Raw genomic sequence first — 27,720 nt, 5'->3', positions numbered from 1 at the left:
GGCATACTTTCTTCTCTGGTTTCCAGTAACTTACACTTTATTTATTCACTTATCCTACCTCGGTTACTGGTAATAAGTAATTGATGGGCCAGAAGAGTATTCATCAGTGTACAAGACAGGACTTCTAAATTTATCTGCATTCCACAAAGGTCAATTACCACCTGTCCACCAGGCAGTGGTCCAGGAAGGGAGGATTCTCTACTAAGTAATAGCAAGCATCCCATGAAAGGTATGTGAATACGGCTTAGATGTAGGGGGGACTGTTTTTAAGAAGCATAATGTCTTTCATGGTAGCAAGAAGGAGTATGTTTTCAAGATCTCACAGTTATGGCTTGTCCAGCCTCTTCAAGCAGAGCAGACTGTGAAACCAAAACATATCTGAGTCTTTTCTGAACAAGAAATAAAGAATTTCATAGACAAAACAATGATAAGAAAAGAAGTAAATTAGGGGAAAAGGCACACAGGAAAATCTGAGATGCTAAATAATAACTCTCTAAGGAAAGTATGCCTTCACTGTACATGAGAAATTCAATGTATTACTATGTGAATTCTAGTTTAAAGATGGCTTCTCACTTCACCTGTGGAACTTAAATGCCTGTGTATCTTTTTGAAGATGCAATCGTGTCAAGGTACATATACCTAGCACAGGAACGTTTTGAGAGTTTCCCAAAGTAAAACCAGAGATAAATGGTGTATTGCATAGCACAATTACATGTGTTTTCATGGATTTTCATGTTGTTTGAAGCCTTCTGTGGAATATGTGAACTAGAAGGCTATTTGTTACAACACTAAGATCAGTATTCAGGGCTATTGAACTAACTATTTTCTGAGGGCTGTATGCCAATTTTATCAAGGCTGCTTCTTATTCTAAAGACAGCTTTGAGAATAAAATATAGTTATTGGATAAAAGAGACTAAGATCAGAATGTGTGCTTCCCGACACATTTATTACTTCACCCACCACGCAATTTTTTTCAGAATGCCAATATTTACCCTGTGCTCTACTGCTAACTCCCAGTACTGTGCTTGGAGGATATATTTGATACATCAAGTGTATATGTAAAACAAAATCTTACTTAACCATAAAAACTCATGGATCAAGGGGTTGGGGATTTGGCTCAGTGGTAGAGCGCTTGCCTAGGAAGCACAAGGTCCTGGGTTCGGTCCCCAGCCCCGGAAAAAAGAAAAAAAAAACCTCATGGATCTTAGCACTCCCTCATAACTGGTAAACTGCCCCACCAAAATATGAAGATATCAATGTCAGAAGAGGAAATGTAGATGTCTTCTTCACCTTACAAAACTTTAATGATTAACTGTAATGTGAACAGAACTAAGAAAGGGAACAAATTGTCAGCTTATGTATGATCTCTTCTTTTAAAACCTCTCAGGTAAACAGGCAGAGTTAAAAAAATTAGGAGATAGGAGAGTCTTCATAGAGCTGAGATAGTATTGTCATTGAAATAAATGGTAGCAGGGAAATACACATTAATCAAAAGCCACATCATTAGCTGAAATACTTATTTTTAGAATTGGATTCAACAAAGCTCATTAGTAAAGCCTGCTGAATCACCTAGTAGAAGGTAAGAAATATAGTGACTAATTCTTTTTAATTACTTTAACACCATCTGCTCTTTTTTATATATCTTTATTATATATCTTAATAGAACCATTTGGAAGCCAAACTGGCTAATGTCCTTTATACTGCATTTACAATGAAGGGACAGTAGTATGTTTAGCAGTGTAAGAAATCATTCTTATGGTGTACTAAGAAGCATATCAGCTTCTTCTGGCCCTTCACAGCCATCTCTGCCAAGTGTGTTTTAGGGGTTATTAAATATGATCGTAATAGGGTGTTATTAAATATGGTCGAAAGATGTTGTAAGTATCCCCACAGCATACATTCCGGTTGACTTTTCTAATTTTCTTTGTTATTATTATTATTACTTTTATCTTCGTATACTCCAGTCCAAGGCACTTTTATTTTCTTATAGTCCGTACCTTGGCCCTTCCCTGACGTGAAAGAGTCTAAGAGAAGTTTTGTTTACTGGGCTCCTCATTGGCTGCTCATTTTGAGGTGATTACTCTGGTGTCTGGCTTGGAAAACAAACAAACAAGTGGTAGAGCTGTTAACCTTCTAGGACAAGTGTTCCTATATGTGTTTTAAAGAACAACCAAGCCCTGGGGAGATAGTTCAGCAAGTAAAATTCTCATCCCAAGGCCAATCATCCAAACTCCATCCCCAGCACCCATGTAAACATTCCAGGAATGTTAGTGTTGTTTGTAATCAGGGACATGAGAAGTGAAGACAGGGGGCAGGGGGCCCAGAGGCTCACAGTCCAGCCAGCCTAGCCTATACTGTGATATCCAGGTCACTGAGAGAGCATATCTTAAAAATTAACATGGACTCTATCTTAAGGGACAACACCTGAGAATGATCTTTGACCATGACTGGAGTGCAGGTACTGAGAGAAAAAGACAGGTGAAATGAAGGCAGATTTTGTGTGTTTGTTTGTTTAACTTTTCTGATTTGAATATATTTCTGTTCCATCTACATTTTAGCTTCATAAGAAGATGGTACCCAGACAAATTCATTGCTCTCTCATTCTTATGTTTGAGGAGTGTAGATTCAAGCATCTTTGGAGAGGAGAAAACTCATGCTAATGATTTGTTCATTGCTTATATTTAAAGAAATATGGTATAAGTATAAATTTTGCAAAAGAAATCAAGAAGTAGTTATTCTTACTATGGTATAATGAGCATTAGAGAGTCTGAAGCCTACCTTTCCCAGCAAAACAAAAAAGCAAGGGTCTAGTAGCTTCAAATACCTGTTTATTTAGCTGATGGTTCTGTGGACTGGTACCTTGTACTGGACTCCCCTGGAACTCCTCTTTTTCCTCAGCAAATACAGCATCTGCAGTCAGCTGGCAATCAACTTCAAAGCACTAGTGTGGAAAAGTCATTTGGTTATGGGTAGAACTATAATGGCCACCAGTTTCTCATCACCTACCAAACTAGTTCGGGATTCTTGCATGAAGAATTCAAAGATCTGAGACTCTAAAGCAGGAGTATCAAGACTAGAGTTAGACCTGGAACTTGTTCAGTGTCATGCCTGCTACATTCTGTTGGTTAAAACACATTATTGGCAACCTTGATAATATACTCTACCCATAATACTTAGAAGTTGCTAAGTATTATGGTTACTTGTGTTAACGTCATATGCTGATAAGCTGTCATCTGGCCACAATTTCTTGTTTTCCAAATTCCAAACCTTGCGCCAGCATCACAAAAGTCATTATTATTATTATTATTATTATTATTATTATTATTATTATTATTATTATTATTACTACTACTAGTATTATCTCATGTATTACATACATCCTGGTCACAGTTACTCCTCCCTCTACTACCCTAGTCCCTCTCCACTCCCCTTTCTTCCAGATCCCAATTCCCTTCAGAAAAGATTAGCTCTCTCAGGGATATCAAGTGAACTCAGCATAAAAAGTTACCATATTACGAGGCACATAGCCTACATCAAGGCTGGAGGAGGCAACCCTATAGGAGAAAAAGGGTCCTAAAAGCAGTCAAGAGTCAGAGATAACCCCTACACCCATGGGTATAAGTCCCACAAGAACACCAAGCTACACAATCATAACATGTATTCAGAGGACTTAAGTCAGACCTACACATGCTTCCTAATTGTCACTTTGGTCTCAGTGTACCCCTTTGAGCCCTGCTTAGTTGAGTCTGGATCACAGAAGTTCTTAGTCATAATTCTAAACTTTGCCAGTCTTTTTATCAGTTAGCTTTTGGCGGGAAAAAGTTCAGACTGACCGGTGAATCAATCATCTTCACTGAGTTCAGTTAGGTAGTTTTGCATCTGGCTTCGGTTGGACTCTTTGATGCTAATTGCAGTCAACGTTCCAGTTGCCTAAAAGCGGTTTGAGAAAGTAACAACTTGGACGGCCTGTCACTAGCTATAAATTATTTTTCCTTGGGCAGAGTTCAGGCTCAAGTTATGCCCCATGGCTGACATGAGCTTCGAAAATAACCATCTGCAAAGTACTCCCACTGCAAACATCTGTATTTTATGTTCTCATCAACCCCTGAAAGCCAATCAGTGAAGCACAGAGCCACAGTGGGAGGTTGCCCAAGGCTCTGAGTCCAGGAAGGCATGGGGAGCTTTAAGGTCCTTCCTGGGGCCATCTAGCACACAATTTACACAGTTAATATCACTGTCAAATGATCCTTTTCTTAAGTTATGCTATGATTCTTAAGATTAGACCAGTATCTAGATTATATGTGTGTTGTCATGTGTGAGAGGAAAAATAATTATGTACACAAATCTAAAAACATTACAGGCTGTAATTATCAGTACCAAATGAATCAACTGTTCAAACTAATTAACTAGCTAATATCTCATTAAATCCAAACCACTTGATCTAGTTAGAACCTTTTCTCCATTTCTTGTGGTTTGTCTTCTCTTTTAGAAAGTTGGGAATTTTTAATCAATTGGTTAATTGTATATTGGTAATGTTAAGAAGAAATTAACAGTGAAAATTAGTTTTAGTATAAAATTAATAGGCCAATAAACATTTTACCAATAGAAGACAGTATTTGCTACCCTGTCTAGTTAGTTAAATAAGCCATGCTATGCTGATGTGATTGTTAAACACAAGCTGAACATCAGTTTTCCTCGCAAAATAACAAAAAGAACCCTGTTTTGTTACTAAAACATATTAAATATTTCTACCAAAATTGTTTTAGTGGTTTCTGGACTTGCACTGTATTTTACTAGTAAAAATCAGATATATTTTTATTAATGAATAACTATAAACAGGTTTGACTATCTCTAAAATTAAGACATGCCATATATTCTATGACAAAAATGAATTGCTAGAATCATTTAGCCAGCCTGCTATCATGGTTTCTAACTAATAAATGGATGTGTCATTATCTATTTTGTTAACTTTATGAAAGCTTGAGCCACTGGAAACAAAGAATTTATAAGCCTGATCAGATTCTACTTTGGGTTTAAATTGCTAGTGTATTATGTAAAGCCATGATAATACAAGTTAATCAAAAGAAAGTAGTGAAGAATAAGAACCAGCCTAATAAAAATGGCCTGGAGTTGTTTAATTCTCCACTTCTTAAGTTATTCATTATATTATGCTTGTGACTGTGGTTGTAGCAAACTGTGAATGTACACAGTGTAAGGAATCAACAAGGAAACATTAAACTTAAGAACCAAAGAGATGCTTACATTTCAAACACATTTAAAGATGAAAACAAAGGTGACTAATATAGTGTGACGCAGAAACCCGAGACTTTCACCATGTAGCAGTGCATTGAATGAATTTCTTTTTTTCTTCCTTTTTTTTTACTCTTTCACAACTGAGATTTTATTGGTCGAGGAGTAGAGTACACGGACATTCCAATTCTTATCACACACGTACCCAAACTCTGAAGAGTCACACTGTGTTCAGGTACCCAAATGAAGAGTTACATGTTGTTGTTCGTTGAACTTATTCCAGTGATGCTCCAGCCTCAGACTTAACAACAACCGAATGCTCATGATGCTCAGGTCCACCGATTCACAGTTTTATGTCACACACAGAATATACGCAAAATCTCCATCTTCCACAGCACATTATCACAACTGTTAGGAAAACGGACTGCCATGACCACAGACATCACAGTTCTGACAGGGCGAGGACCAAAGACTGGCTTTCTTACAAAATGGATCTACTAGAAACACAGGACCAGATAGAACTGAAAATATTCCAGACACGAATGCATGACTGAGACCCCAAATTGACATTTAGTGTGCTTTGTACTGTAGGATATAAAACTAGCCCCCTCTACGGAATGTTATGGTGACCCCCGAGACAGTCACAACCTCTCCTGATTCAGTATCCTGCTATTTTCTGGTTGTACCAAAAATAAACAACTAGCAAATGATTTAACCTCTTAAAAAATTTACACTTAAAAAATGGGATGAGGTGGGATTCCCTCACCTTTTAAAAATGTTTCTAGAACTACTAAAAAACTTGCATTTACAAAATAGTTGATAAAAATATTCCTCTGGATTGAACAAGAAGGGAGGCAGGGACCACTTCCTCAGAGGCTGGACTCTGTCTCTCCATTTTCTGCAGGCAGCTCTGTAGTTTGCTGGTCAGCCACTTCAGCCTGTTTGCTCTTCCCTCCCCTCTTCCCTTTGATCTGCGCTTTTTTTGTCTGATGCTTTATCCTTTCCCGAGGCCTTTATCGGCTTGGCGTCCACCTTGGCAGGGGAGGGCTTGGTAGAGGGCCTCGCAGAGCAGCGCGTGGACTCAGCCTTCGCAGCTCCATCCGGGCTAACCTTCCTCTTGGGCATCATGGCGAGCGGGGTGGGAGAAGCATGGGAGGCCGGATCTGTCAGGGAGCTGCACTGCCGAGCCGCCACCACACGAACTTGATGAATTTCTTGAACTCGGGGATAAAATGTCCTCACGTGAACACAATAACAGAAAATTTACAATAATGTAGCCTTTCAGGAAGTAGTACCAAATAGCATCATGAATCCTAGGAATGTCAATGACATTATCATTGCATCCAGTATTTAAAATTAAGTAAGACTGTAAAAGCCAAATATCTGCTTCATGAGATACACCAAAAGAAAGTTTAAATTTTTACTGTATATTTCTCTGCATAGAAGCCCCATGTTCAGAAAAAGATAACTGTGAAGACCAACAACTAAGTACTTGTAGGTAGTCAAGATTCTGTGCACTTGATCATTAGGCCTAAAACAAGGGCAAAGTCTTTGTATCTATGACATACTTATATATTATTAAGCTTCCTGGCATCTTTGATGTAATACAAAATGAGAAGACTTGAGAAGAATAAAGTCAGCTAGGGCATCAAAGATTTCAGAATAAGTTGCCATGAACAACTAAAAATTACAAAACAAAATGTGGATTGGCCACAAAAGGTAGGCAGGGATACAGGAAGCCTGTCCCTCCGACATTGAACCCAAATCAATAGATTAAAATACATTCTAATAACTTAAACATTCTTGAATAATTAATACTTCAACTGATAAAATAAAACACAGTTCACCTTTGCTAAAAATCCCTGGAGGCTAGTTTCCAAAGTCTTAAGTTTATAATCCAAAACGGAATAGTTTTCAACAGAAATCATTACCCACATGGTAATTTTTCCTAATAAAAGTATAGAGACAGTCCTTAACAGACTGTCTTTGGTCATCTAGAGCATGGCCTCTGGTGAAATCTGAAGCTCCCAGGAGTAGATAGGCCTGCACCAACCTCTGAAGTCTCTTTTAGCATCATAAAAAGCTCGTCAGTTTACATTGATTGTGTCCTCAGTTCTACAAGCAAGACAAGAGCCTTTTAAGGTCCTGCAACAAACACAGTTGCCTACATTGACCCTGTTGTGCTGGATTAACAAGGAGGATTAGGTGACTATAAAGACAGTATCCCAATATCTTCCCCAAATAAAGTAAAATTCAAACTTTGCAGAGAAATTTGAAATAACACACAATGCAGGGCGAATGGAAAACCAACTAAATAAATCTTGAGATGGATATGAAGTCTGTGATGTTAGATGGGTCTGATACTCAACAGAAAGACATGAGCATGGCTTAGGTTATATTTGGGGGTGGTATTTGAAGAAGAGAGTGAGTTACAGACGCGCAGTCATAAAGAGGATGAGTTCTAAATGACCACATACACAAGCACTCAGGAGTCTTCATGAATAAATGAATAAATAAGTAAAAGTGAAACAAATTAAGAAATAACCTGGTTATCACAGGTGGGCTTAACCTTGATTTTCTGTATATGGGAGAGATCCCAGAATACACTATTTTTAGGAGCTTGCCTTTTCTTTTCTTTTATAAAAATAAAAGTATTTTTATTAACGTTGAGAATTTCATACATCATAATTTAAATCATTTTTTTCTTCCCTTTCACTTCTCTTTGAAAACCCACCTCTGTCCCACTATATGTTTCAACTTTCTCTTTATAAAACAAACAAACAAACAAACAAACAAAACAAAACAACCCAAAATTTCCAGTTTCTGCAGCCCATATATTTCTGGGTTTGGGCTAACCATTGGAGCATGGTTGACCTATCAGGAGCATACCCTTACAGAGAACTAACTGCTTCATCAACTATCCATAGATTCTGTATGAAGGACAGGGCTCGTGAGCCCCTTCCCCCTCTGTGCTAGAATGTTGTCTGGCTTGATGCTATGTAAGCACTGCTGGAGTTCCTGAGTACAGCAATCCTGTCATGTTCAGAAGAGCGGTTTGCTTTAGTCCTCTCTAGCTCTTGTAACATTTTTGTTGCCTTATTCCTGAATGGCCCCTGATTCTTGAGGTAGGGGTTTATGTGGTATAGGTTTCCCATTTGGGCTGCAGCTGTGAGTCAGAGTTAAGAGCACTGGCTGCTTTTTTTTTTATTGAATTTTTAATTTACATTTCAAAGATTATCCCTTTCCCAGTTTCCCCTCCAGAAACCTGCTGTCCCACCTCCCATCCCCCTGCTTCTATGAGGGTGCTCCCTCACCCACCCACTGACTCCTTCCAACTTCCCTACCCTGACATTCAACTACACTGGAGATTCAAGCCTTGACAGGACCAAGGGCCTCTCCTCCCACTGATGCCCGAAGAACATCCTCTGCGACCTATGCAGATGGACTCATAGGTCCATCCCTATGTACTCTGGGATGGTGGTTTAGTCCCTGGGGGAACTGGGGGATCTGGTTGGTTGATATTGTCATTCTTCCTATGGGGTTGCAAACCTCTTCAGCTCCTTCAGTCCTTTATCTCCTCCATTGAGGACCCCATTCTCAGTTCAATAGATGAGTTGACTGCAAGTATCTGCCTCTGTATTTGATATTTGTCATGCTCTGAAAGAGCCTCTAAGGAGGCAGCTATACCAGGCTTCTGTCAGCATGTACTTCCTGGCATTCAAATTTTTGTCTGGGTTTGATATCTGTATATAGGATGAATCTCCCAAGTGGAGCAGTCTCTGAATGACCATTCTGTCAGTCTCTGCTCCTCAGTATGTCTTCATATTTCCTACTGTATTTTTGTGCCCCCTTTGAAGAAGGTCTGAAGCATCCACACTTTGGTCTTCTTTCTTCTTGAGATTCATGTGGCTTGTGAATTGTATCTTTGGTGTTCCGAGCTCTGGGGATAATATCCACTTATCAATGAGTACATATCATGTGTCTTCTTTTGTGATTGGGATACCTCACTCAGGATGATATTTTCTAGTTCCATCCATTTGCCTAAGAATTCTATGAAGTCATTGTTTTTAATAGCTCCATTGTGTAAATGTACCACATTTTCTGTATCCATTCCTCTGTTGAGTGACATCTGGGTCCTTTCCAGCTTCTAGCTATTATAAATAAGGCTGCTATGAACATAGTGGAGCATGTGTCCTTGTTATATTTGGAGCTTCTTTTGGGTATATGCCAAGGCATGGTATAGCTGGGTCCTTAGGTAGTACTATGTCCAATTTTCTGAGGAACCACCAGACTGATTTCCAGAATGGTTGTACCAGCTTGCTATCCCACCAACAATAGAGGAGTGTTCCTCTTTCTCCACATCCTCACCAGCATCTGTTGTCACCTGAGTTTTTGATCTTAGCCATTTTGACTGTTATGAGGTAGAATCTCAGGGTTATTATGATTTGCATTTCCCTGATGACTAAGGATGTTGAACATTTCTTTGGTGCTTCTCAGCTATTCAATATTCCTCAATTGAAAATTCTTTGCTTAGATCTGTAGTCCATTTTTTAAAGGGTTATTTGATTCTCTGGAGTCAAAGGTTTTTTGCACATTGGATATTAGCCCTCTATCAGATGTAGGATTGGTAATGATCTTTTCTTAATCTGTTGGTTGCTGTTTTGTCCTACAGACAGTGTCCTTTGCTTTACAGAAGCTTTGCAATTTAACTCAAACAAATCAGTAGCCTCCTCTATTCAAAGAATAAACAAACTGAGAAAGAAATTAGGGAAATGACACCCTTCACATTATTCACAAATAATATAAAATACCTTGGTGTGACTCTAACCAAGCAAGTGAAAGATCTGTATGACAAGAACTTCAAGTCCCTGAAGAAAGAAATTGAAGATCTCAGAAGATGGAAAGATATTCCATGCTCACAGATTAGTAGGATTAATATAGTAAAAATGGCCATCTTGCTGAAAGCAATCTACAGATTCAATGCAATCCCCATCAAAATCCCAAGTCAATTCTTCACAGAGTTAGAAAAAGCAGTTTGCAAAGTTCATTTGGAATAACAAAACTCAGGATAGTGAAAACTTTCCTCAACAATAACAGAACTTCTGGGGGAATCACCATCCCTGACCTCAAGCCATATTACAGAGCAATAGTGATAAAAAGTGTATGATATTGATACAGAGACAGGCAAGGAGATCAGTGGAACAGAATTGAAGACCAAGAAATGAACCCACACACCTATGGTCACTTGATCTTTGAAAAAGGAGCTAAAACCATCCAATGGAAAAAAGAGCATTTTCAACAAATGGTGCTGGTTCAACTGGAGGTCAACATGGAGAAGAATGCAGATCGATCCATTCTTATCACAAAGCTTAAGTCCAAGTGCATCAAGGACCTCCACATAAAACCAGATCCACTGAAACTAATAGAAGAGAAAGTGGGCAAGCACCTGGAACTCATGGGCACAGGGGAAATTTTTCTCAACAGAATACCAATGGCTTATGCACTAAGATCATGAATTGACAAATGGGAGCTTGCTTTTTCTTCTCCCTACCCTCCCACAAATTCCATGGCAACAACTAGCAAACCAGGGTCAGCTTTTGATGTTGCAAACTAGGCCTTATGTTTCCCATTGTCCTTATTTCACCAGAGGTGGCTTTACATTAAACAAGAGGTTATTTATTGTTGTATTGCAAAACCTACAGTCTAGTTTTCTCCATATATCACTACTATCATTCAATAATAATATTGAAAACTCCTCGAGGTCACATGGGAGGAATTCAAATACATTCTTTTCATTAGATACAAAATATTGCATGTGTCTTGGGGTTTCTATTGTTGTGAAGAGTCACAGGACCATGGCAACACTTATAAAGGAAAATATTTTATCAGGGCTGCCTGATAGTTTAGAGTGTTAGTTCATTATCATCATGGTGGGAAACAAGGCAGCATGAAGGCGTAAAAGGAGCTGAGAATTCTTCATTCTGATCCACAGACAGCTGGGAGAAAACTGTAGAGCTTCTGAGACCTCAAAGCCCATGCCCTTGTCAAGAGTCTCCTCCAACAAAGTCACACCTACTCCAAGTCCTCACCTCCTAATAGTGACACAACCTATGGGCCTCTGTAGACCTTTTTTTTCCAAATCACCGTAGCATGGTTTGCTATGTTCTAATCAATCCACTTTATCATTAGATTTAGAATTTTAATAGATTTACTATATCGAGAGATTTAGGAGCAAAAAATTTTGTAAACATATGTATTATTATTGCACATTTACAATCTCCTTGGGTCCAAAAAGTAGATTTCAGTTTCAAATAATTATATTGCTTGTAGCTGAGGTAAGCCCTGAAACTATGGTGGTTTGCTTATAATTCAGCACTTAGTAGTTGAGTCTGGACATTTGCTGTAAGTTCAAGGCCAGATTGGGTCACATGGTAAGCTCCAGACTAGTTAGGATAGAGACAGACTGACTGAGACAGTCTCTCCAAAATCTGAAAATAGTGAAAAGAGTAGAAGCCTCCATGGCTTTTATGGAAATTCTGTACCGAGAAAGTTTACTGTGTTCAGTGCAGGTCTGACCTGGCCCTATCCATAGATTCAGGAGACCTGACATTTGCCAAGGTCTCGTCTTCAAAATGAAGCTTAAAACAAAAGATTCTAAATGTTCCTAACCTAGTTCTAAACTACAGTGATTTTCTACTTTTTGCTCAAAAGCCAGAATCGAACTACAACTATAAATGACATCAAATAACATGAAACTACTTTAAAACATATTTTAGCCAACACCAATCATTTCTCAGGAGTGATCACCAAGAGCCCCAAGTCACAATTTTCTCTCTTAAATATTGCAAACATCTTTAATTCATGGAAGATGTTTAAGAACCCCATGGTGCTTTTAGAATTAGAAAATGTTCAATGCACAAGGAATTCCAAATTAGGGGGAGACAATCTAAAATCGGAATTCCCCCCTTTAGCTACAGAACATTTGAATATGAAGGTCCTAGTAAATGATAAATGACTCCTCTAAAGTTAAGATATCTGCTAAAAGCAACAGAATGTTATAGAATTTTGTTAAAATGCCCTTTTCTGTAGGTAAGAGACAAGCATTCTTTATTTTCTGTAACTAGTCTCCTAAAATTTGAAATACAAACATTACATCCCTGTCACAGTAAATTTTTAGGTCAAATATGCATGAGTGTATATAATCAGTATCACCCCAAATTAAGCATTATATAAACATTAGAAAAGTCAGCAGTGTAGGGTAGTACAGGTCTTTATGCCGAGCACATCTATCTTGAGTTTGACCTTAAATCATGGCAGGAACCTACATGCACCAGTGACCATACAAGTCCAGTGCGGGTGAGACTCGGGAGAACTCAACTTGTCATCCAATGTGGTGGCAAGGCACTGCCTTTCCCAGCAGCAGTATATCCTGGGGAAGTGCAGAATGATGCAGGACTGCATTCTGTCAGTGCTAGGCAAGGCATGTGGCTCAAGACATGAGCATACGACTCAATGCTGCACTGGTCAAACTAACCCATCGGAAGATACTAAAGTCTATCTCTAGGCTGCTTCCCAGGTCAATATGGGCAACTTACCGTCAATGGGTGTAAGGAAACCTGGGCTTATATCGCCCTCTAGTGTAGAAAGAGTAATGGCAGGTATAAGGCAAACCTAGGCCTGGCGTTTCACCAGGGGCTGAAATAACCAAAATTATTGCTTCAAAGGAACTAACTATTCAGGGGCTGGAGAGATTGGCTCAGGGGTTAAGAGCGCCAGCTGTTCTTTCAGAGAACCTCAGTTCAGCTCTCTACACCTACATGGCAGCTCACAACCGTTTGCAACTCCAGTCCTTGGAAGCCAGTGCCTTCTGACATCGTATACATATATACATTCAGGCAAAACATTCATATACATAAGAATGAATAATTTTTAAAAGAAAATATTCATCCTGGTCAGAATTTTGGGAAAGACAGCCATAACAAGCCAGCCTCCGTAAACTACAATAACTAGTTCTCCAATGCTAAGATTTACAGGAAAACTAACTTCGACCAAAGGTTAAAATATACTAGAAATTTACAGCATAATCCACAGAATGAGTGAAGCCCAGCAGGCGAATTAGAAACAGCTCCTGTAAGAAAACTCAGCAAATCTCAAGAAAATGTGGGAAAAATGTTTGATTCTTCAGTAGAGAAGTTTAACCAATTTAAATTAGAGGGGAACCTCTAATTTAAAAATTAAACAGAAATCATTTATCTGAAAACTAAACTCAGTAAAATTTAAAATGAATAGAATACGTCATCAATGAATATCCTAGTAAGAGCACCAGTGGAAGGGGAAGCCCTGGGTCCTGCTAAGACTGAACCCCAGTGAACTAGACTGTTGGGGGAGGGCGGCAATGGGGAGGGTGGGGAGGGAACACCCATAAGGAAGGGAGGGGGGGGATGTTTGCCCGAAACCGGAAAGGAATAACACTCGAAATATATAATAAGAAATATTCAAGTTAATAAAAAAAATAATAATATGTCATCAACAAAATTGATCAAAATAGAAAAATAATAAGGTCAAAGACAAGCCATTGAAAAACAGGAAAAAAACAAACCAAGAAAATAAAAGAAGCAGGAAGAGGACTGAGTAGCTTTCAACATGAGGCAGACAGGAAGGAGCAACCATGCAGTCGCGTGGGCTGTTAGGGTTCAGTAAAGAACCTTCCCTTGAGAGAGAAAAGAGGTAGAAAGTTCATTCAAAGAGTTAATGATGGAGGATATCTTCTGGTACTGGTTCCATATGAGTCAAAGGTCACCAAAAGACTTAACCAAGTTTACAACAAGACCTTTTACAATTAAGTTCTCAAAGATAAATAATACTGATAACTGGAAACCACTTAAGAGAGAAAGAAAGGAAGCCAGTCTTATACAACGGTGTCCCCGTTTACTTGGCAACAGATTTCTCAGAAGAAACTTTACACAACAGGGGCTACTGCTTATGGGGTTTTCAGAGCATCAAGGGAGGGGTCTTCCAACCAAGAATACCACTCTTAATTAAATCCCTTAGAAAATATTATAATGCCATTGAAAGAGTGTACCCCAAAATGGGGGACATGTCTCTCGCTCCAATCGTGGGATGGGGTGCCCCCAAGAACCACGGGTAGCCATTCTTGATGTAAAAGCATGAGGTACCTTTATTAACGAGATCCCAGGTCTTAGCGGGATCCCGGGTCGACTCGTATCTCACACAGGAGACAGAGGAATTGACCCCGAGCTTCCAAATGGGGGCTTATATAGGGAGGTTAGGGGGCATTCGGCGTGGTTACACATGATTGGTCAATTCAAAAGGTGCACAGTTACTTTCGGCGCGAAATTACATCAGCAAGGAGTACGTGCTCTCTAGCAGCTCGGCAGGCAGGTAGGGTGGCTCATCTCACTCAGGGGGGTGAAGGAAGGGGAGGGGGTGGCTACAGATGATCAATGTCCTTAGGGCTGATAGCTGGTTTGGCAAGTCCTATCTCTGGCTCTCCCTCAGGCACGTCCGGCCCTGCACATCCAGACTCTGACAATGAGCAACCTTTATGAAACTCTAGTTCTACACCATCCCCTCACAAATCCCAAGGGAATGTCTCCAGGGGTCTGTCTTTCAGAAATGCTGCTGAGGCTCTCCATGCTGAGAGACGAGTCAGAAGAAGGAAAGCATGAGTGACTGAGAGACACGCAGGTTCTCCAGTCTTATAGAATTGGTGGGCAAACAATTATATCATCAGCATGAGACCTAAACAAACAAGTTATATAAAGACGTAATGAGGGGTTGGGGACTTAGCTCAGTGGTAGAGCGCTTGTCTAGCGAGTGCAAGGCCCTGGGTTCGGTCCCCAGCTCCGAAAAAAAGAAAAGAAAAAAAAAAAAAGACGTAATGATGTGTTACAAGATGGGCAATAAAGACAGACCAACTGGGCCATCGCAAACGCAACAACCTGTAGAAGTAGGATTTTATTAATATATTATCGCTAAATCCTGTTAAGTTGCCATCTTTACAAAACAGATTGTTACAATCAAAAGAACGTTTTTTTAAGCCTCATGTATCCATAAAACAAAATTCTGTGATAAACCAAAATCATCAACAAGGGATTAGTATGCACTACTAGAGTAAAACAGTTAACAATAGAAGATCACTGTCAGAGAATGAGAAAGATCCTAAAGTAGAATCAGAAAGCAAGCTTTAGAGTGGCTGTAATGACAGCCTTGCCATCAGTGATCGATTGATTGAGTTCTCCAATTAGAATATATGGAGTAAAAGAATGAAATAAATAGGGCAGCACATGTGGGGCAGAGCCAGCCGGCATACATGAGCTGGTTTAATGCCTCACAGTTGTCCAGCTTTGCCACGCAGGCCCTGTCCCACGCCCAGAAGTCCATCAACAGGGTCCTGGACATACAGGAGGAGGAGCCGAGCGCCTGGGCCAATCCCAGGAATAAGTGCCCCTCTGAGTGGAGGATGGGATACCTCAACCTGGCAATTGAACTCAAGCACTGAACCTCAGAGTCCACCAACAGCCTCTCAAGCAATTACAAAGCCAGTTTGAAGGCCTGTAGTAGCTGAATCTGAAAATGTCCTCAGTGCCTTGCTTTTTCTGTCGGATGTACAGACCACTCAGAAGAGTCCGGGGTATCAAAACTTGCAGAAGAAGAAGTGAAAAGCAGTTTACGAGAATCACCGTCTCCTGGCCAGTCCAGAACACTTGAGACAGCTCAGTCTGAAGCCAGAGACTCTGTGTGTGTTTTAGGAGAGACTCCAGCCGTGGACCCTCTCACCTGTCCCTGAAGGCAAGCGTGAAGAAACTGCTAGGGAAGAGTCTGAGGCGAAGGTGCCCACAGTGAGATTGAAGGCGTCTGAAAAGTAGTTAATGTAAACACAGCAGAACATGTATCTCCCACATCCACTCAGTCTCTTACAACAGAAACTAAGGATATGACTTTGGACCCTAAAAAGCAAAAACAGGAAGGCCGAGCAACACACCTTCTCCTCCTGTTAGCTCCTTCTCGTTGGGCACTTCCACCACCAGTGACACTGAAGTCTTAGATCACGAATGTGTAATAAGTGAGAGCTCAGCTAGTTCAAGGCAAGAGACTTCGGGTACAAAGTCGTCTTCACCTCATGCAGACATTTCAGCTTCTCTCTGCATCTGCTTGCCCTAAGTATAGCCGCTTAGATGACTTCCAAGAGCTCAGTGAGAGTAGCTGCTCATCGCATGCTTTTGAAAGAATAGACTTGGTTATCGTGCAGTCTGTAGATAACCGAGTGTAAGTGAATGAACTGTGGGACAGAGGCTATGCTTTAGTACCTATAGTAGTGAGTCCTTCAGCCCCAAAGACTGAAGCAGTAGAATCCACTGAGGAGAACGCTGAAGAAGAGGAAGGAAATGAGACATTAATTGCACCTTCTGAGGAAGCAGAATTAGTTAACTATGAACAGCCGGATACACTGGCTTCTCCTACATCAGTAAATGTCGGTCACTGCCTCTGGAACAGCCGCTGAGAGCCAGCTGAAAGCTAGCTCTGTGGGAGAAAGATGTTTGCAAGACAGTTTGTTGAATTTCTGAATGACAAGCTAGAAAAGAGGGAAACTCGATTATTGTCCCTTAGTAAAGAAAAGGCATTTCTAGAGGAAGTTTATGATAGCCCGAAGGATGAAATGCTCAGAGTAGAAGAAGAAAGTAGTAGCATTTCTTCCCTGAAAGATGAATTTATCCAGAGGATTGCAGAAGCAGAAAAGCTCAGCTGCCTGCAAAGAGAGGGATGCTGCTAAGAAGGGAATGGAACCATAAAGGAAGAACTTGGCACTATGGTTAAATAGTAGTCAGACTGCAGACCTTTTGAAGAAAAAAGATGAACAGATTCAAGGTTAAATGGAAGAAGGAGAAAACTTTCAAGCGGAAGCTGAATAATTCTACTATCGTGAAGAAATTAAGAGCTAAAGATAAAGATCATGAAAATGTTATTGCAGAGCTGAAGAGAAAGCTAAGAGCTGGGAGAGGAGTTACGCCATTTAAAACAGGTCCTTGATGGCAAAGAGGAGGTCGAGAAACAGCATAGAGAAAATGTTTAAAAATTACATTCTGCGCTAGAATCCCAGGAGAAAGATCTTGGCTGACTTCAGGTAGACATGGATGAACTTGAATAAAAGAGCCGAAGTACTCCGGCTGCCCTAGACAGTGTGCACAGAGAACTTACCGTTCTTCACAAAGCCAATGCCGCTAAGGAACGTGAGGTATAGGAAGCTGCTGTGATGTGTGAGATTCTGGGGCACTGGAGAAGGCCCAGGAAGAAGCCTGTCAGCAGCAGAGACTCCGAGAAGCGGAGAATCGAAACCAAGAGCTGAGTCAAAGTGTTTCATCAACAAGACCATTGCTTCTACAGACAGAAATTTACAAGCAACTCTAGGATCCCACACGTCCTCGTGGGAGACCATTTTCACTCAAGAAGCACTAAAGGAAAAGGACTACAAGCCGTTTTCTGTTTCTAGTACTTCCCACCACACCACACTCCAGCTCTAGAAGTGGAATAGATATGGCTGCAAACACTGTTCTGGTCTAGAATGAGTCTCACCACCATTCATTTGCACCATGGTCTACATCAGCCAGCGGAAGCATTGTTTAGGAAGCTGTAAGGATGGGGACCAGATCGAACATTATTGAAAATCCCCAGTCTCAGCTAAAGCTCCGGGAAGGAGAAATTATTCATTTACAGCTAGAAATTAGTAACCTGGAATCACTAGATCTTTAATGTCTGAAGAGCGAGTTAAATTAACAAATCAGAATGATGAATTTGAGGAGAAAGGGAAAGAGATACCCAAGCTTCTAGTTCAACTGCGAGATTTGGATCCAAGATACAACACTGTTCTGCGGATGTATGGAGAAAAAGCAGAAGGAGAGGACCTTTGCCTGGATCTTGAAGATGGAAAAAATACATTTAAAATTAAAATTCAACTTCTAAGACAAAGCCTCAGTTAACTTGTGAAGTTTGTATTCCCATCAAACTAAATGTAAACGCTTATATATAAATGCAGACTTACAATAAATTCTTTTTCAGAATGAGAACCTGAGATTTGTTGTAGATTGTAAAAAACTTTTTAAAAATTCTTTTACAGTATATAGTCATATTTGCAGTTGAATTATATTATGTAATATTTGAATTTTACTTTTGAAACTATTCTTTAAATTTTTATTTTTAAAACATTTTTTCTCTTTTGGTGCCTTGAACAGTACAGAGATTTATTACTTTATCCACTGATCAATACAGCTGAATAGGTGTTTTGTATTATTGAAGATATATAATTAATTGTATTGTATCTAATTTGTATGTATTTGTATATATTGAGAGAACAGAGTAATGTTAACATTAAAATTTTGAAATCTTTCACACATATCTTTCAACATGTTTCTTAAAAGTGTTTTAAATATTTGAGTATAAAGGTTATTAAGCCTGTGACTACTAAATTATACACTGAGGTTTTTCTTTAAAAGCAGAAGTCACGCTGACAAGTCTAAAATTTAAAGAGTAATTTAAACTTAAAAGTATTTCTGTTTTGAAAATTTATTCCATGTAACTTCCACAATGAGCAAAGTGTGAACAAATGTGGATGGTTTTTGTTACTTATCCAAAATAAGGTATAAATATTAGATGTTAACTAGGCATAATTAGGTAGTGGGAAATGTTGCTTGTAGTAAATTGTGATAACATCAGTAGCAGATAATTTTTAAATATTTTACTACACTGTTAAATGAATCTAACATAATAAATCATTAAGAAAAAAGAATGAAATGAATAATAATAATGAATATTCAATTATATGTTTCTTATAAGACATTTACTATACGTCTAGGGCATGCCAGGCATGAAACTGGAGAGAAAAGGTAAGACACACAAGGAAACAGATTTCAAAGACAGTAGGCACAGCTCTATTAATGTCATAAAGGGAATTCTGATTCAGGAACAGCAAATGGAAAAGGGAGGTTGTTGTACAAAGATAAAGGGGCTGTCTCAGGAAGACTCAATGGCAAGCATAAGTTTCTAGGCATTTAGTATCAAAGCACCATATATAGAAAGCAAATATCAGTTAACATAAAGGAGGGCACAGACTCCAGTGTGATAACAGTTGGAGACTTTCACACTCCATTCTCACCAATGGATGAATAACCCCAGTGGACTTAGAATAAACATGAATTGGGTACACAATGGACCTGGCAGACCTTCACGGAACATCCTATCATACTGCTACCCAATGAACATTGCCATGTGAAACATTTGTGAGTTGCCCCATATGACACATCACAAAACAAAAGGACACTCAGAAAATTTAAAAGCTGAAACCATACCAAGTGTTGTTCCTGAGTACAAATCAGTAATCAATAATACTTGGATGGTATGCCAATATGGAAATTGGGTTACTTTTGAGCCACCAATTGGTTACACAGAAAATTTTACAAAGGAAAATTTAAAATGTGTAAGACAAACACAAACTAAAACATTTGAAAACTATTAATATAAAGTTCCATTCTCATATACTTTCATATTATTAAGAAAATTTTATAACAATACATACCATATTTTAGACAAACTAATACCAAGAAACCAGAGAAACATGAACACATGTTTAATAGGAAAAAGAAATAGTAAATGTGCAATAGAAATGAAATAAGAACAAAAGATACAAAGACCAGCAAGCTGAAGATAGTTTGTTGATAGAACTATAATGGACACCTATTCTAGACTGAGGAGATAAGAGGCAATAAATAAAATTAGAGATGAAAAAGTTGACGTTCCAGCTAACACAACAGGAACATAAAGGGTCCCTAGAGATCCATACAAACAACCTGACTACATAGACAGACAGAATCAAAGACCCAAGGAAGAAAACCATAGCCAAAAACTCCTGGTGCTTTTAAATATAATAGAATTCTCAGCAAAACGCTAGCAAATGCTTGCTGGGGAGATGGTTGAAGAGGGAAAGCACTTGCCATCTAAGCCTGAGGAAATGAGTATGGATCTACAGAACCCATGTAATCCAAGTGCTCTGGAGACAAAGACTGGGTATCGTCCATGGAAGTGTGGGGTCTGGGAGAAATGATGTCTCAATTTATAAGGTCGAGAATGACTGAGGAAGACACCTGATATCATCAACCTAGGACTCCACACACATGCATGTATATGCAAATACACTTCATACTGCTGAATACCATCACATATGTATATGTATACATATATATGTGTGTGTGTGTGTGTATACACACATACATACATATGCCACAAAATATCTGCAAGCTAATTCTGACAGTATGTTAGAAGGATGACTGTGACGAATGTGAAGAAGAGGGATGCATCCCAGAGAAGAAAGAACACGTCTGCATATGCAAATCAACCAACAAGACAGGTTCATATGATCCTATAAATACATATAAAATGTATTTGATAAAATTCAACATCCCTTTGTTTTATACAGATAATGCATAGAGGAGTGCGTGCATGTGTGTGTGTGTGTGTGTGTGTGTGTTTGTGTAACACTTAATAGGATTAAGGTTGTAGCTCAGTAACATGTATGCTTAGCATATATAAAACCCTTGGCGTGCGCGCACGCGAGCACACACACACACACACACACAGAGGGGTTGGGATGTTGTTTTTCACTACTTATATTTAACATTACACTGCTAGTCCTGACTGTAACAGCAGAGTCAGTATAAGTGGTCTGAAAATCAGAATGAAGACAAACTGTCACCATTCATTGATGAAGATTCTCACAAATGGAAAACAGTAAACAAGTTACACTGCTGTTCTCCAAAGGTGAATTGTCAGAAGTAGAAGTCAAGGAAACAATAACTATACAAACAGTTAGATATACATAAGCTTAACAAAAGAGGTGAGAGATCTCTAAGTGAAAATTACAAAACATTGAAGAAAGAAGTGGGAGAGAAACCATTCTGAAAAAGAATGAAAATATATCTTGAGTTTAGAGATTAGAAAAATCAATATAGCCAAGATGCCCAAGTGTTCTACAGAATGAATGTGATTTTTGTTAGAGTATCGTTGAATCTCTTCACACAACTGGAATATCCAGCCAAAAGGTTGTATTGATCCACCAGACAATAGCCAAAGGTGAATAGCCAAAGCCACAAAAGCAAGATAAACAAAGTCCAGAAGAACTGAAGTAGAAGTGTGACCCCACCTAATTTCAAAATGTACTGAAAGCTATAGCCATCAGAATGGCCTGATGCTGGATGCAGCATGGAACTCTAATTCCCGCAATGGAGGACAAGCTGGGGCAGCAGGCTGGGGCAGCAGGCTGGGTGCCAGCCTGGGCTACATAGAAAGGCCCTAGCTGAATAGCTAAGTAACAGGAATGGAAACATCCCGGGAACAGAGTCTACAGTCCACAAAGCGTGATGTTGCGGTTGTTTGGGGTTTGGGGTTGGCTTAGTTTTCTGTTTTCGAGATAAAAATGCTAAACACAAGCATTTTCTAAGAGACTGTAATGGGAAATTTGTATGTCCACATGTAAAACAGCCGAAGTAGAGAAGTCCCTCACCATACACACACACACACACACACACACACACACACACACACACACACACACGCAAATTCCAAAACGAAAAATAAATCAAGTGGATTGAAGACTATTAAGTGTAAAACCCGAGAGCTAAGAAAGTAGAAAGAAATGGACAAAAAAACCTTCAGGGCACTACAAAGGGCAAAGACACTTTGTATAAAACCCCCAAAATATGGAAGACAGCCAAAAATGACAAATGTCATCTCCACAGTTCACATACAGCTCTTACAAATGTCATCTCCACAGTTCACATACAGCTCTTACAAATGTCATCTCCACAGTTCACATACAGCTCTTACAAATGGTATCTCCACAGTTCACATACCGTACACCACCTGCCCATGTGTCTCCAGAATCAAGTCTGACCCAGGGTTTCTTACAGTTGAGGTGATTGACACGTTCCTCTCACTTCGCCTTTCTTTTCACCAATACCTTCTGCCTCAGTCTTCATTGGGTGGTAGCTGTGCCAGCCCACGGTGCACACAGGAGTTAGAGCAGTCTTGTCTGACATGGATGTGCTCCAGTCGCCTCTCTGCTGAGTATGAGGTTGATGAGACTCATCCTGATTGTGGAAAACAGGGCCACGTTCAGGAACCCAAATTTCCTTCCTTTGTAATGAGATGTGTTTAACTCTTGTCTCTGTGTGTGAGTTGGTTTCTAAGTGAGATTAACCAAAGTACTGTCAGTATTTAATGTTGGAGTATAGAATTGATATGATACTAATTTTTAAGCCCTATGCTCATTAAAATAATTAGCAACGCTTCTTTTAAAAGATGTGAATGTCTCGTGAAGCATGATTTTGGAAAACAACTCGAAAAGGCCAGACAGTTAACTCGAGTAGACTCTGAAGACAGGCTGCTGTCAGTCACACATTCCCTTAGAGATACTGAGTGTAAAAATATCTCCACTTCCCTTGTTCAGTTTTTTAAATATTTGCCAATACACTATACTTTGTTTCTTACTACATTCTTTTATGCATATGACAGACATATGAAGAGGCTTTGTTGTGACAGAAACTAATAGTCATTAGATACAATAAGTACTACACTGCTCACAAAAAGAAAATACAGATATTTTTAATACAAGACCAAATTATAGTTAGGAATCCCTTCAGGTGATATTATCCACAATTCCAAGTGAGCCCTCTGCATCTTCTACAGCACTACGGCAAAGGTTTCTGCCAGACCCCAACTCTCTACTCCAATTACATTCTTCTCACCTATTTCCCATCCTCCATTACCTTGAAATTCTGAGTTGGACAGAAATGTTTGGCCATACACTTGACATCTCTGTCTCTTGACTGCGGTAACTTGGGAAAGTTCTGGGATTATATTTGATAATGTGTTTTCTTTTTTCTTCATTTTCTGTGTGTTGGAGAGACTAGAGTTGGAATTTGGTTTTTTTCAATGGCTAGGCTCAGCTTCTTTGTAGTTTTGCAGTATTGTACTCAAGAAACGAGCAGTCCCCCTTTGGCTCATTTCTCTACAAGCACAGATGAACTAAAGCATCTACCTTAGCACTCTTCTTCCGCTGACATACCATTTAAGCAGATTCCGTCCATCTACACAAGTGAAGCATAGTCACTGTTATTTCAGGTGACATTGATCACAAAATTGTCAACACTAAAATAGTGACCTTCTCTGACAATCTCTTCACTGACCCTTCATCCTTATCCAACTTCTGAGTCGTCCTTCCTACCTTTCTAAGTTCAGCATGTTAAGGCCACAGTTACGGTAGGACTCCGTTGCTAGCAGCACATGAGGCTCCTCCAACACCGTGTGCCAGCATCCTTAGCTGTGACAGTCAACTGCTTCCACCAGAATTGCAAGGGATTTCTTTCCCCCACGAACCTCCAAGTTTAATTCAAATTGTTGCAACAACTGCCAATTTCTGGATGTCTCTCCCTTTTCCTTTGATACCCCCTATGCAGCTGACATCATGATACAACTATCTTTTTGCATTCTTACAAATCCAAAGGCTGAGGACTCTTATGAAACCATCTGAATTTCAGTAAACCAATTCTACCCCACTCTGTTGGTCAAAAATGTGAATGAGCAATCTAGAGTCAAGAGTCAAAGGTAAAAATGAGTTTCTACCTCTGAACAAAATAAGTAGCAAAATACATGAAAATGAACAATAATCATGAGTCCAGGAATCAGAGTAGCTCATGCAGTGAGAAACAGTCTGAATGAACAGAATACTACATTCAACAATCATACAATTATAACACAGTTCTCTCCACCACCACCTAGGAGATGCATACTGAAAATTCTACACTGCGATGTTTTATCTACTTATTATAAAGGGTAACGGGTGGTAACAGGAGTAATTCTGAGCAAGGCAGAAATGAGAACTGGGGATACTGACTTTAACTCACTGAAACTGAATTCTAGTAATTGGCAAAAGTCTCTACAGAAGTCATGAACTATGGAAGCCAGATATACTTTTCTGGAGGGAAGAGTGGCCAAGATCATTTGATGATTGATCATTAACCCACGAAAGAAGGAGCAAACTGAAAGCAGACATGTGTCCTTTCATTCTATAGGATAAAGCTTAGCTTCCCTTTCCTATGATTCTGATGAGAAAAGTCATAAAAGGATTGTTTATGTCTATAAATCTCAAACGGAAAAGAGGCAAGCTGGATTCTTTACAGGCTAATTCTTAAAGTCTTCTACACATGTCGGTAGAACAGGGGTTGGAATTAAGCACACAGGAATATGGGCACATACATACCACTCCAACTACTATCAGACATACCCATGTTCAAGCTCTAGCACCAAAAAGTATGAATAAATAAGAAATAAAACAAATGCAAGAACGTGTTACACATTGCTGAGTCCTGAACACAATACCAGATCAATACTGGGCCTAGTGAATAAGACAGGACTGCTCTAACCTGCCTCTTTAGGCTCTGGTTTAATTTAAGTGGAGACCCTGTGGACAGGGGCCTATGTACTCACACACACATCCAGAGAGGGATTCTTAGGTAGACACCATTGGACAATATAAAGAGCACAGAGTAAATGCCATTTAATATTCCATCTTGGAATACAGTATATTATGGCATCATAAGCTCATAGTATTCATCTTGATAGATTAGACTTATGAAAATATGCATTGAGAGAAGAAACACAGAAATGTCAGTCAAATATAGATCATTCTGAAACATACAATTAGCTCAATGATTCAAATCTGAAAATTTTGTACAATATATTTCATATGGCTATATGTGAGCATGTCAACTGCAGGTCACAAGTAAAGGATTTTTTTAATTCCATCCCTCAGTCACAAGAGAAGGCAGTAAGTACACAGGGAAATGAAGTGGGTGGTTTGTATGATGTTAGAATGGTAGCCTGGTGTTTCAAAGGGAGATGGCACATTCTATGTCTAGATGTGGTTGATCCAATCCCTGTCAGCTTAAAGAGCGACCCTAATTTGCTAAGAGAGCTGCTTTCTACAAACAGTTTCATGGTCACTATTATTTGAAATGTCCATGTATTGTGATATACTTCCCAAATCTTGCTTTAACTAGTTTAATAAACTACTTATAGGTTTAATCAGAGCAAGGTGTTATTCTCTAGGAGGAACCACTAGGCTTCAAAATGACAGCCCAAGAGTCGGTAACCAGAGCTCTTCTTCATGTACACTGACTTAGCAAGGTCTCCAGAACCATGGCCTCCAATGTACTCTCTTCTGTAAGAAATTATTACTTAGGGGTTAGTTTTATTTCTTTAGTGAGACTAAAATCACTCTTCCCTGTGGCTTGTGTACTATTTTGTTTTAACTCACCACAGAATAGTGGGTTGCTGTTCATAGTGCATTTAAGTTCTTCAAGGTGTGTGCTGTCTTCTATCTAGTACTATATGCACATCTTGGGTGACCAGCGCCTTATCTCTTATGCCATCTTTTCTTACTGAAGCATTGTGGCATGGAGAGCCTGTAGCTAGATCACAGCTCACCTATGTGTTCAGAGACAAAAGGAGAGAGGAGAAATATCTGGGGTGCCAAAATGGCATTCCTCCCTGCCTAGACAAGAAGGCATGCTGAGAACTACCTGGCAAAATGAATGCATAGTTCCCCCCTCTACACACAGGATAAGCAGTCACAAAGGAAAAGGAGAAGCTGTGACTATCCTGGAGGCAGGCAATCACTAGCTGCTTGCAAATCACAAGCTCATTCATGAATGAATCAGTCTTTATCTGACTATCATCTTTAAGTAACTTCACACATATAACTTATGAAGCATAGACCTTGGAAAGATAGGATGATTATGCCATTACTGTACAAAGGGAGAATTCAGTCGAATCAAAAATGTTTATTGCCTGTCACGACTGCTAACTTCTTGTTACTTGTCAGCACTGCCTCATTGAGCCAACCTATGGGGCAGGTGTTAGGATTGTGTCTGAAGAAATGCTCAATAAGTTTAATTCATCATCAGGCAAACCATTGTGAGGAAGTTCTAATTTTAACAACGAGCGTTTAAGGCACTCCTGCCAAGAATTCACTTAAAGAAAACCTGTCTTCCACTGCATTTTAAAGATTTCTAGGTTCTAAGTCAGAAAGAGACTCCCTCTGTAACTCTTCTAGCTTCCAAATGGGAGGTTTAAGAAGTCCCCACCTCTGTTTTTGTAAGCATAGGATGGCCTTTCTCTGTCACCAACAAACCTTATGTAAGATAAAGCTGACAAAGGTATGTCAGTATGTGGTTTACACTGCAGGAACAACAAAATGTTACAAAGAATATTTGGAAAAATAGAAAAGAACACAAAAATACACCCATATTAGACTAGCACATGCCAGACATTCGGAACAAAAGGTAAACTGTTTTCATACATTACCTTAGCATGAAGTCTGGATATGGTCTGTCTGTCTGTTCATGTCAGTGTACATTAGAAAAAGATTTCAAATGAAGCACAAAATTGTGGGTACTTAGAATACTTGTTTGCTATTTACAAAGAGAGACATTTCAACACCTCAATCCTTATCTCAAATACCACAATGTCCTTGAACGGGCATTAATGTTGCTGGAGGCTACAGGTTATATCACAGTGATCATGGTGGGTTGGGTTGATCAGGACAACCAGTTCCCATACATGTTGACTCTTGCAGTTTCACTGGGTCTCAGGACAGTAAAAGTCTAATGTAAAATTCACTGCTCTTGTGTTGCATTTTGAAATATTCTAGTTTTTCAAGGAAAGATCATGCCTTGAAAGATCATGCAATGAAAGATCATATGCTGTAACAGGCTCATAAAAGCACACAGCTATTCATGTATGTCAGAGGAGCCATTATGAAAGAACTAAAATTTGAACAAATGTTAACATGACACATTTGGAGATGCTAGCAGGCCATTGGAGAAAATGCTTGAGAGAAGAATCAGAGAATCCACTTCTATTGGATCGAGAGAGGGAATCAACTGAGTCTAATTTGAATACAACATTAGAATCAGAACATCTTAAAAGGTAGTGACTGAAGCTGATTGAAAAAGTAACCGAAGTCAGTTCAAGGGACCAGACTAAAGTTGCATGTCCAAGAGGTAGACACTCAAAATGAAAGGGGTTAACCAACAAGATGCAATCTGTTTAAAATGCTGGACATGGTGGTGCATGTTGGTAATCTCAACACTCTGGACACTAAAGCAGGAAGTTTGAAAGTCTGAAGCCAGAGTAGACCACTCAGTGTGACCTTGCCTGCAGAAAACAACACACACACACACACACACACACACACACACACACACACACACCAAACAAACTATAAAACATTATGAGTCAGTATTCAAATAATTATAGTTAAACTTTATGAAATACGCAGAAAGAAACTTTCCTTCTCTTGACAAAGGCTGAGTGTTAACAGTAGAAGAAACTGATCTTCCT

General features: G+C 39.3%; 1 protein-coding gene and 1 pseudogene across 1 annotated transcript in view; both read left to right on the top strand.

The window, feature by feature from the left end:
* The window catches only part of Cntn5 (contactin 5), a 1,166,275-nt gene that overhangs the window by 1,039,525 nt on the left and 99,030 nt on the right, over nt 1–27,720 (top strand). The window lies entirely within an intron of this gene.
* LOC116907831 lies at nt 15,584–17,911 on the top strand (annotated as a pseudogene).

This window comes from Rattus rattus, chromosome 8 (genome assembly GCF_011064425.1).
Source record: "Rattus rattus isolate New Zealand chromosome 8, Rrattus_CSIRO_v1, whole genome shotgun sequence".
Classification (NCBI taxonomy): Eukaryota; Metazoa; Chordata; class Mammalia; order Rodentia; family Muridae; genus Rattus; species Rattus rattus.
The sequence above is the reverse complement of the archived record's forward strand: the minus strand, read 5'-3'. Positions and strand labels throughout refer to the sequence as shown.